We start from the raw sequence: 12,553 nt of genomic DNA, 5'->3' as shown, positions 1-12,553 counted from the left end.
TGTCTGTATTCGTTTGTCATTTGCAACCCCTATTTATTGTACAGCACTGCGTAAATTGTTGGCGCTATATAAATCCTGTTCAGTAAAAAATGTAATATTAGTCCACATGACTTCAGTTCTACTTTACATATTGCTCAATCCTATGCTGCTATCTAGATGGTCATGTAAATTAATTGCATGTACATGAAAGCCCTACATGTTTAGCCCTACATAGCTCTTCAAAAACAGCTTTGTTAAGGTCTGCTTCAGTGGGCTTTGTTAGGTTTATTGGGCATTAGAAATTCTTATACAAGTTTTTAGGAAAACAGAACCGACTGAGCTGGTCGTTGGAAGGTCAGAATAAGGTAAACTGCAAGTCACATTTTCCTGTCATTAGATTCTGATATTAGAAGTGTCTTAAACTGTTTCCATCTGCAAAGGTCCAATCCCTTTCCACAAGAGCACTTAGGCCTAACACCCACGGACAGATTTTTTTGTTGAATTTGTGTTTCATCGACAAATTCATTCAATTTTTCTCTTCAGTATCGATCAGTCAAAAGCCTCAAAACAGAAAGTGATCAGAACCTTGGTTGTACATAAGTGATTGTTTGTGCACACAACACAACATCGTCCTTTCGGTTGGAACACCTCCAATTACTTCATCCACAACCAATCAAGGAAAGATAAAAGGAGGAGGCGAAATGGGTGGTTATTATCAGTAGGAGGTATACTTTGGATTCACTTTTGGATTTTAGTATCAGAAATCATTACAAGTAATAAAAAAATGTGTGCCAGCTCTTACAATAATTGTTTACATCATCAATTCATAAGTCACATAACCATTGACAGACTCTATAAATATGATTCCTGGTTGCGATTTTTATTGTCTTTCAGAATAATTTTTGGGGGCTTCACGTTACTGTACATAGAAAACAAAACACAGGGATTTATTTATTTTTTTCTTTCTCAGAAACACAAAATCCAAACATACTAAGAAAAAAAAAGGTTTGGTTGGTTTTTCAAAACAGAGTTCACCTCTTAACAACCAATTTTAGTTGAACTTTAGTGAATGACCCTCTATGTTTTGTTTGTTAAATTAATGTTTAGGAGTTATTCTAGTAATATGAGTTGAAATTTTGAAGTTGAAAACTTAAAAAAATAAAAACTCAATTTCTTTTAAACTTTCCCAATGTTTGCCCAGAAAAGGGAAGTGAAAATGTTTATATGAAAAGATCCCATTAATAAAACACCAGAAGTTGAGGACAACAGAAACCAACTTTGTTCCTCTCCATAAGTTACCAATCATTCCTCATTTCTGTACGGGGCACCCACAGATATGAGATTTAACAGGACCAGATTAGGTAACCATGTCTTATTTGTGATCATTAGGAAAGTCTCTGCCAAGTTTGCAAATCTGCGTATCTCTTTAATGTATCCAATACTCAGGGTGGTTAGATCTGTGGTTTGATCAGTGGTCTGACATCATGTTAAGCCTTTGGCTTCAATGTTTGGAAACATTACCTGGAACACAAATGTGTGTATGAGGCAGTTCTGCCATTACTTTAACTTTCCTGATCTGCATATATGTTTCCAGTCAATGACTCAGACCACCAGTGGTAAACCTCCCCTACCACTCTGTACAGTGGCCCTTCTTCCCTCTGTTCTGATCCCGGGACACCCCAGTGCTGGGACAGTGTGACTAGCCTCTTGAGGCTGAGCGGGGCTTGTCCATAGAAGTAAAAAAAAAAAAATCTAACACTTGACCTTTTCCGTACTGTGTAAATATCTTAGAAAATCCATTCACACCATGCTGCATTTGCTTTGATTCCTCACGTTTTCTGACATTCACTTTTAAAAATGTATGGTGAATGTTTTTCAAAAGATTGTTTTTTCAATTTCCTTGTTAGTAATGAATTTAGTTCATACTTGAATCTACTTTAATCATATTTTATCTAGTGGGCAGTGTTCTACAGAACTACAAACTGTTGATCAGAAAGAGTTTTAATGCTACTAGAAATTTTAGAAGAACTCATATTTAAAAGAAAGCTGCAAAACTAAAAGTAATTTTTACTGCAAAATCTCCATTACCACCAGTCTGCCCTACACTAGGTAAAGCTAAAAGCTGCCATTTCCCCAAAAGACATTGTCTAAAGATGTGGTAGGAGTGCCTAAACCTGAACTTTAGGTTGCCTTACTTTCCTTACCTACACATCTGAATATCCCCATTACTCTGAATCTGTGGGCATGAACCATTCCTATCCCAAATCCTCTCTTTTTTTCAAAGCTCAGAAGATGGGTTCCTTCTTTAGACACTTCCTATACAGTGCTATACACAGTCCATAGTCATGTTACCAATGCGGGTGTGATGTCCCCTGGGGCAGATTCCAATCTACCTGTCCCTACCATAGCCAATATGTCTCTAATATATTCTAATGGCATTTTTTAGGTGTAAGCTAAGTAATTTTTGGTATTGCCTATAGGAAATCCATACATACTCAATGCAGGTAATGTCCTGGCCATTTGGCATAGTTGTGGTAATTCAGATATTGGACAGATATAGATAAGATTGTGGTGGTGGTGTGCCTCAAGCCTAATTGCTTTTATATTACTGTAGAGTATCTGTTGGGGGTTTTGGCTGTGCAAAGACTCTTTGTGCCAGTCAGATGCTGAAGATTCTTTGGTCAGCTAGCTTAGCTCTTCAAGAGAACGGCGATTGGTAGCACAGGTGGTCAGACAAGTAAGTATTCAAACTTTTCATTTACAGGAAGATTTTTTTTTCTATTTAAGATGGTAAAAGAGCTACATTAACGCCGGGATATATTTTTCTCCACCTGCAACAATATATTCACATATGAAATAGAATTCCTTTTTATACATATGCGTGTGTTAATTTAGTATTTTATATTACTGATAAATCAAATCAAATCTGAACACATAATATGGGTATCATATGTAATTACAACTGTTCAGATGACTACTGGTATACCTGCTTTTGGTTGAAGGTCACAGGCTTTGACACACAGTAAATGACACAGTGTAAAGGGAAGGTTGCATTTCCAGTGCACTGTTTTAATAAAATTCGCCTCATGTATAGGAATATAATCATAAATATAATCCTTTTTGGAGTGCATGCACAATGTAATAGTCAGCTGAAGTAATTGCCAAATCGGGGCACATCTGAATAAGGAATATATTGAAATATGGATAGTGTTTTATTATTTCTGTTTGATAAATGCCTAAAATACATATTGATCCTGCAGGGAAATTAGTGAGTTTATAACATTCTGAGCTCCTTTTTAATTAACCTCAGTATATTAACATCACCTGAGACCTCAGCAATGTGAATATAAGTCTGTAATTTGCACTAGAACTTAATGGTAATGCCTAGCTGTTAATGTTGGTCAAACATATTTTTTACTTGGTTATTCAGCTCAACACAGGTTATTATTGGGCTTAAGCAAAAGCCAAGTTTACCTTAACAGGGTGTTGCACCTGACAACAAGCAGTCCTTAGGAAAGCTGTCTGATAATTTACCTGGACATTTACCTGGCTTTCAGATCCTTATTTACATTAAATACCAGTGGGCAGAAGCTTGTAAACTACTAGCTAACAAAATGATACAGGAAGCTCAAATATATATAGCAGCTGCAGAAGCAACTTTTGAGATTCAAAGTAACATTGTTACTTGTGTATCTACTCTGTTTCATTCATCTGCGAATGAAAGCTTACCTTTTAAATTTGCAAAGTGAACCCATTACGCTACGTACAAACGTGCAATATTTTTTGTTGCAAAATGTCGTTATGCACGATTATTTTGAACGATCGTATAGTGCACGATTCTGTACATGCTGTAACAATATGATCGTTCAAATATAATCCACCAATAATGTACACACACTGGATACGATCGTTTGAACTATGCAGGAGGTGAGGTGTACTACAGAAAGTGTACTGCAGAACCATCCACGATCACTGAACGACCGTACACACATTTGATTGTGATCTGATTGTCACCCACATCCGCTGGGACGGTCATTCATTTCCAACAAGAATTATTGCAGGTGTGTACGTAGCCTTAGTCCCCTAGAGGTTCTTTATTGACCCTGGTACCAATAGTCAGCTTTATAGTTCCTCACAGCCCTTCATTGTGTGTATTATGTAATCCTAGTCCTGCAGAGACCATGCTGAACCCTTAAGTGTCCAACTACCTGTGTACAAAATCTGGCTGCAACGTGTATGCTGAGGGTTGTAGTTTCAAGATGCCTATAATCCTGGCCCTGCACATTTCTTGTTGAGCCCTGTAGTCCATAACTGCCTCTAAGACCTGCATGGTCCTATGTTAAACTGTCAGAAGATCTCTCTCACTTCCACCAGGCAGATACTGGCAGTTGCAAGGACCAGGAACAAAATCTGTGAAAGTTTGTAACAAGGTTTATTTAGGTTATTTTTTTAAAAAAGTTAGATATATTCCTCAGAATAAAAGCAATTACATATTTATTTTCACTATTCAGCCATCCCTGATCCTCAATACCTTCAACATGCATGTGAACCACAACCCAAAAAACATATCAAACAAGAAACTTATCAACCCAAACAAGAAACTTATCAACCCCATGCAGGACTCCAATATGTATTACTTTGTTATTTTATTTTAATTTCCTGCCAACTAAACAGGCATACACAAATGTAAATGCTTTAGGTGTGGATAAGTGTAGGTTTGGAGTAATGAATTAAATCCATAAAAGTTGCCTAACATGTAAAAGTAAAAAACTCCTACATTTAAATATAATGTCTACTGACTGATCTAACTACAATGTAGCGTCAAGTTCTTGTTTCAAAAAAATACTAAAATCTGTTCTGATCTATAATCTGATGATTAGATTAAAACCCATGTATGACTGGCTGGATATTCATCTTTAAAAAGAGGAAAGAACAAAGATCTGATTTTTAGATTTTAAGACTATCAGAAAGGGGTCAGAATACTTGGTGAGATTATGATGTATTGCTACACAACCAATTATTACAATAATAGTCACACTTCATGAAGCCCTTCAAGCCAGTTTAGGGATTAGATATCTTCTGCTGTGAAAGGAAATAAGGATTATTGGCAATGCAAATCGTTTCCTGGCGAGTAAATCACTTACGGGGTTAAGCCAGCTATAGTTACTAATATAATAATAGGTAGGAAGCAACCCTCTCTTTGCATCATGTTTAAGAGAAATTTTTTTAACCATATGCTGGATAAGAACGAGTAGGATTGGGTAAAAAAAACAGTTAAGAGTCCTTAACATCCAGTCTGATGGATATATATTACTACATTCTTACAGCCTCTCTAAACCTCACTACAGTTGCTGAACACATCCTTCTTTTTTATTAGTGACAATGGAAGTCTTTATAAATACAGCCCAATAATGATTTTTTTTTTTTTTTTGCTTAACACTGAATTAAGCCAATTACCTGTAGTTATTGGAGATTAAACTTTATTTATTTTACCTAACTGAAGCCCCACTTACTATTGTGTAAAATACCATTTTTTTACATAGATAAGAGGATTTCTAGTATTTTACTGATCTCTATACTGCCAGTATACAGTTCCTTAATCTGGTTTATATACTGATTCTCTCATTTTTTTCCCATTGGGTTTAACAAAACACAAGGCATGATTGTCTCCCTCTAGTTAGGTTTATAGGTTTCAATTCCCCTTCACTATTGTTTATATTTGGCCAATGTTTTTTTCTTTTGCCAAATAGGGGATAATAGAATTTGTGTTTTTGTTCCCATGAACATTTTATATATATATATATATATATATATATATATATACATTTATTTATTTGAACATTTTTTTACTTTCACACCTTTCTCAGATTACACTGGGGAACACCTTTTTTGTTGAGTTTGATCTTACACTTGACTTCTGACATTGGCCTGATGAAATGTTCATGTTTGATAAGCTGCCGAATCTATGGACCATCAAACACACCGGCCTATTTTTTCTCAAATACCAGGCTAGCAAATGCCAAAATGAGGTACTCTGCTGTCCCACATGCACAGATAACAGGGATACTTGGTGTACCTGCGTTGCAGACCAAGAACAATACCATTTTAGGGTCAACACAGAGGACCCAAATGTGTTGGTGATATTGCAACAACTCAGTGACTCTATGTCTGCATATTCTTCACAAAGAGAAACTGAATGGCAAATTGGGACTGAGACAAATATTTTGCCATTGTGAAGGAGGACACACTTTAAGCTCCGCTTCGAGTTATCGATGAATAGCCGCCATTCAGTTGAGTTATAGATTGGAATTCCCAATTCCTCCATTAAACCAGGTATGTTATGGCAATACACAAAGCCACTGTCAGTTCTAAAGTACTACAGAAATGCAATTTCTCTGGTTTAAAAGTACGATACCTTTGTTTCTTTTTTCAAGTAAGTTTTTCTCACGCAGTCATGATGCTAGGAGTTCTGAAGCCCTCTTCAATAATCCCAAATCACGTGCCAAATCACTGAACTCATGCTGATCAAATCCCTTACGAACAGATTCCTCTTCAATTTCAAACTTTTCATCATTGTTGTCACCTAGTTCATCACCATAATCATGTTCTTCAAGAGAGGGTAGTGTAACGAAAACCGGCACTGGGATTTCATCTGAATGAGCCACTGGGCGTATAGCTGATGGTAGACTAGGATACTCTATATTACTTTATTTTTACTTGTTATATCCTGAAGTTTTCACTATACAAAAGTAACAGTCACTGAAATGATCTCCTGGCTCTCGCCAAATCATAGATATACCAAATGGCATCTTATCACGTGTTCCCTTTGTTCACATCCGTAAACCCTCGACACACTGTTTGCACACCTTATGAGGGGCCCAAGAATTATCTTGATCATCAGGTTTAACCTTGAAATATGCCAAATAGGTTTGCTCTACAAATGTGCTGATGTTTGCCATTTGTCTGGGAATGGTAAAACTGCCACAGATATAACAAAATGAATCAGGGTTGTTTTGGCACTTACAACGAAAAACAGCAGAGCCAGACATGATCTGAAAGAAAGGAAATACGTGTGTAAGTAGAAAAATACATTTTGCCTATTCACTACGTAAAGCAGAGCACAACGTCTGACCACTCTGTCTTGCATGTAAACAAATAGCCTATACAAATCCACGCTACAGTAATTGCATTAATATAAGAGGTAGAGAAAAATCCTGACGTGATAGAAGAAAACTAACTGCACTTTTAGAATCCGCATACCTATTTTAGTGTAAATAGGCTTAAAAATTGAAGTCTACAAAAAATTTGTTCAAAATTGTTCCCCAGTGTTATTTATTCAGATTTATTTCTTCCGTCTTTCCTTCCCTCTACAGCAACCCAAAACTTTAATTAAACTCTCAAAGGCTCAGCAAGTTGGCATTCACATCTTCCTACTCACAATGTATAGTGCACATTCCAACAGGAAAACCACAATGTGCATGTTATCACATAATGTTTCAGTTCTCAAGTAAAATCTATCAAAGCTTTTCATTTCTCCCATTCTTTAGGGGCTGATATAGCACTCCAGGAAACCAAACTCATGCCTCCCTTTACACCTCGTACATAAAATCTGCCCCGTTTGTAATTTTGCTTTTGCTTTAACAAAATGGTATTCATAATATTCACTGGAAGCTATCTTCCTTTTGCTATATAGGGCTTCTTTAGAGGTTTGATCTTTTCTCTTTTTGAGTTTTTGGAGTTTAGTGTTTTGAAATTAAGGCAGAACCAAGCTCTCCTAAAAATTCAACCCTATTTCTCTTAGAGGTCTGACTCACCCTTATGTGAATAAAGATTATTCACATAGATTGTTGCTGCCCAATTGTCCCATTTATCCCAAAAGTTTGCTAGTAATGACACACAAGCCTCAATTGTTTGGATTCTCTACAAGCTCGTATACTGCTTCTTTAGGAGTTTCCTAATGGTGTGGCTCGCGGAGCACTATTGTCCTCAAACCTACTTAAAAAAGACTACTAGTATTTGTATTTGGGCTTAGAAATGGTATACATCGATCTAGGATTAATATACCCCTTTGTGGAATACCCAGACCCTCTCCTAGCTTTGCAATATTCATTTTGAAAGTCTGCTGGGCTTAGGGGTCTAGTGGGGTGGGCTCGTATGGGCACGGTGTGCCCTCACTCTTTTTGGGAATGAGACATTTACATAACAATGATGCACATGTGCGGTCGCCATGGATAGTACAGTGCCCTCTCTTCTTTTTACGACTACACCCCTGGCTGGGCTGTAGTTCCTTAGCCAACTGTTGGGGACTGGCCAATTGTGTGACTCCTTTATTCTGCCTTGAGGTAGTTTCTACGATTATCTTTACTATGCCTTCAGAGCACAACTTATGTAGTTACATCTGGTTACTGTTCATCATATGCTAATACAATTTCTTGAATATTTTCACTGGATAATACCTGCAAACTTGTATTATCCACATTGCCTATTTTCTGCTCCTAAATTGCAGACATTTTTCTTGTTGGATATTCCCTGTTCCAATGTGCAGCAACTCGGGCTTCTTTTACACAGCGTATGTAGCGTCATTCTATTATGAACTGGTTTTGGAAGTATATACTTAAATTCTTTCATGACCTTTTGAACTGTCCAATTAGCTTGAGTGTTTGAGTCTTGGGTATCTTCACCTTAACTCCTACTGCTTCACAATGTATACTTTTACATTAGTTGTTATTTTTGGCTTTTTTTTAGCTAGGAAGAATATAGTGCATAAGCAGGTGTTGTCCAAATTCCCTACTATCTTCTCCTGGATGTGCTTGATCAATGTTCATTTTTTGTATGCATATGTTTCTGATCTCTCTTTTACTGGATTGTACTTATGATATCCTTGTCTTGGTATTCTTGTTAACAAAAAAAAATTCCGTCCCTCACGATTTAAACACACCTTGACATAAGTTACAGGCCCCTAATACTTATTTACCAGTAGCCATAGTCAATTTTCTCTGATCTAAATTTAAATTTATGGTTCAAAATATATGGTCATTCAATAAAATAAACGTCACAAATAAAACAAAGTGAAAATATCAGTGGTTACAATTGTTTCATATGTTACAGGGCATAATAACAAAAATGAGTGCAGGGGGGTCGTATGATGAGAGCCCAAGAAACAAGGTATGTCTTAGAAACATGTCAAGAAGCATTACTCTGCAGAGAATGAGTACCAATCTTAATTTTAAGTTTAGATGAGATGCTGTACTGTTCCCAACAGGCCCACCTAGAGATAAATTTGTCCATAGAATCATTATCAAAGGCCTTTACTTCCTTCATCCTCATCACCTCATTCACCCTTGTAACCCAGAGTGAAAGTGTTGGAGGGGAAGGCTGTTTCCATAAAAGAGGTGTCCCCATAGTCTTCTCCTAATATTGAGCTCTGGATCAGGGGAGATGGGGAGCAACCCAAACACCAGAGAAGGGGAAACATTAGTGCAATACATGTCTGAACAAATTTCAAAAACCCCTCGCCAGTAAGGCTGTAGTATTGGGCAATCCCACCATATGTGTACAATTTAAATTTAAATGGGGTACAATGCCCAATCCCTATCTTGGAATACAGTTAACTCCTTCCATTTCCTTTAAATTCCCCTTTATTGCTCCTTTGGGTAATCCTGAATGAACAAGAGGTAAAGACCACAACTCAGGCCAAATATAGAAAAACAATGATATAAGACTTCATTAATGGAGGAATCAGTTAGCCAGGATTATCTATAAAAATAAGCACTATACATATTCAATATCAAATAAATCTAGGAGCAAATTTACCACAAATCTTTTTCTTATGACACACTTTAAAATTATCTGCAGGACACAAGACTCTTCCAACGGTAGAATATCCCTAATGTTTTGCATACATCCTTGCATTCTCAGAAACTCTTATAAATGATTGATCTGAAGATAACTGGGATTTTTAGGAGTTGCATTCCATAGATAATAGTTGGTTTAGAGTCTCTAATATTACCTTTCTGACCAAAGCCCATTTTAAAGCCTTGATGAAGCAGATATAGTTAAACAGTTAAATTCAGTTGGGTAATGAATAATGACAAACTCACATGCATACTTAATGACAACTTGTGTAAATTTGACAAACCATGGGGTCTTTGGATTTGTTATCAATCTACAGATGACAGATGCTAGATTGGAAGGTCTTCTCCTTATCTCTCATTCTCTTATATCTTATTTTCTCAAATCTTTATATCTATATTTACTTTTCTTTTTATTTAGTTCCCTTTTTTACTCAGTTGCTGTGCTGTTCCATCAATATGGAGTATTCAATATGGAGTATTTTATACTAATAGTAATATCTATATAATACTATAATAATACATTGTTTGTATGGTGAAAACCTTTTATATTTATCTCCCTTGTTTCTTTCTCTTTATTTCTCTTTACCACAGGTCTAAACAGTGGAACTGCCCCTAAACCCTTTATGACATAGGCAGTTCAGATGCTTTTTTTTTTACTTTTTTTTACCCAGTAGCATAATGGGCAGGTACAGCCTTAGTACAGAGAGTAATGGGTAAGGAGTTGTTACACCACCTACTGTGGGAGAGGAGTTTGCGACAACTGTTCTGGTGGTGGATGTTGTTGCCAGGTGCAGGGGCTTGTACAGTACAGGTGCTGTGTGAAAGGAGGGGGTGAAGTATAGGTGCTGTGGTTAGGTGAAAACATGGAGGATGGATTCCTAACAATCCATGGAGGCAAGCAGGTTGTTCCTGCTGATTGTAAAGCTATAGGAATGAAGTCTCCAGTGACTCTGTACCTCACAGTACAATTTTATTCATGTGTCCCAGGAAAGGGATTTAAATTGAGGGTGGTTATAAACTGGCTGGTGGGCAGGAGGGGTGCAGTCTGCAGGGGTGCCAATGTTGCCCATATCATGGTCCTTCTGCAGCAGAAGATCTAGTCACTACCATTGTTTTTACCCCTTGCTTTTGCTTGATAGTATGAAGATCTTCATGCTTTACAAACACTTGTTCTTTTCCATTCTCATTCTCCACAATGATTTTAAGATATACAGATAAAAATATGTGTTACGATTGACAATGTTGATAATCCTATTTGTCACGCACATAATTACTTAAGCTTACAAGCACAAAAAATGTATGCTTCTGCAAGAGTAATAGAAATAAAATCAAATATTTATGAGGGTAAAGTAAATTGTAGTCATGCATGTATTCTCAACTGCTGTGACCATTGTATTTAGTAAATACAGTTTCTATGTTTGTGAAAAATATCAAAAATCCCTGAAAGTAGGTAGTTGTAGCCCTAAAAAACATCTTATAGTATACTTAACAGAAAACCAGAGAAAAAGTGCCTTGATCCATGGTGGCCATTAAATAGTCACTTGCAGGCACAATAGATATGTATATTACATTATGAATGTATTTATTGCTTGTTTTTTCAAGGCTGGTTAATGATCATCCTGCACAGACCCACAATACTAAAATAATATTAATATTATAAATTTATATTAATATTAATAAATTTAGCTTGCAGTATTTCTGGCAGTCAATCATAAGACTCTGCACTTGGTCCAGTGCCGGGTATTTGTGCAGGTTCTGTTTTACTGCATGCCTATCCATCCTATCTATCCAATCAAACTAGGGGTAAAACAATGCTTTTAAATAGACTTTCTCATTCACAGTTTGGTGAAACCCTTGTTATGTTAGGGATTCGTTGAGTAGAGGTAAATTTATTTCCCACCTGGTGATACCTGCATATGATGGCCCCAAATCAGTCAGAAATGCCAATGATGTGGAACAAAATTAATTTCTCTCCTAACCACTTACTGTAAAGCTACCAGTGACACCAATGATCTTCTTATCTTTTTTTTTTTAGAGGAAACTGTGTAAAGCTCTCCACTGAGACACTGACAGGCAATTTTAGGAATAATGGTCAAGCATATTATAGTATAAATAAATGCAGGTGCACAGAAAGTGACCAAGAAACAGCAAATGCTACCTTGTATGATGTAGCATTTCATTCTTTATTCAGGATTCATGTCGTCTAGAAAACAATCAGGAATCTTATAGAAAATTAGCTTTGGCTGGTTTAATCAAAGTACAAAGGGAAAAAGAGTTATAAGTGCAAACATTTAATTTGCTTGGATATTTTAAAAGAGTTAATATTTTAAAAAATGTACTTCTCTTTTAAGCAATACCACCCAAAGCAATGATGAAATAAATGATTCATAAGCCTAGGACCACAATATTTGTTATGACATGAAAGTGTTCCCATCAATAATGCCTTTTCTACTATATACTACAATTCAGTTTCTAATAACTGTATGCACCCTTTTTCACAATTCTTCATCTGATCACATTTGAAAATATAAGTTGTGTGAGAAAGTACACATAAACCAAGTAAACTAAGCATAAGAGAACACATGTCCTGTTACTTTTTTGTTACAAACCAATGATTTAATAATTGTTCTTTAATTTTTGCAATAAGTTCTTTATACCTTGCTTCTGCATTGTAGCAGATAAGAGGTTAATAACCAGTCCCAGGCCCGCTGAGAGGTAGC

The sequence above is a fragment of the Pyxicephalus adspersus genome, chromosome 6 (genome assembly GCF_032062135.1).
Source record: "Pyxicephalus adspersus chromosome 6, UCB_Pads_2.0, whole genome shotgun sequence".
Taxonomy (NCBI): domain Eukaryota; kingdom Metazoa; phylum Chordata; class Amphibia; order Anura; family Pyxicephalidae; genus Pyxicephalus; species Pyxicephalus adspersus.
The sequence above is the reverse complement of the archived record's forward strand: the minus strand, read 5'-3'. Positions refer to the sequence as shown.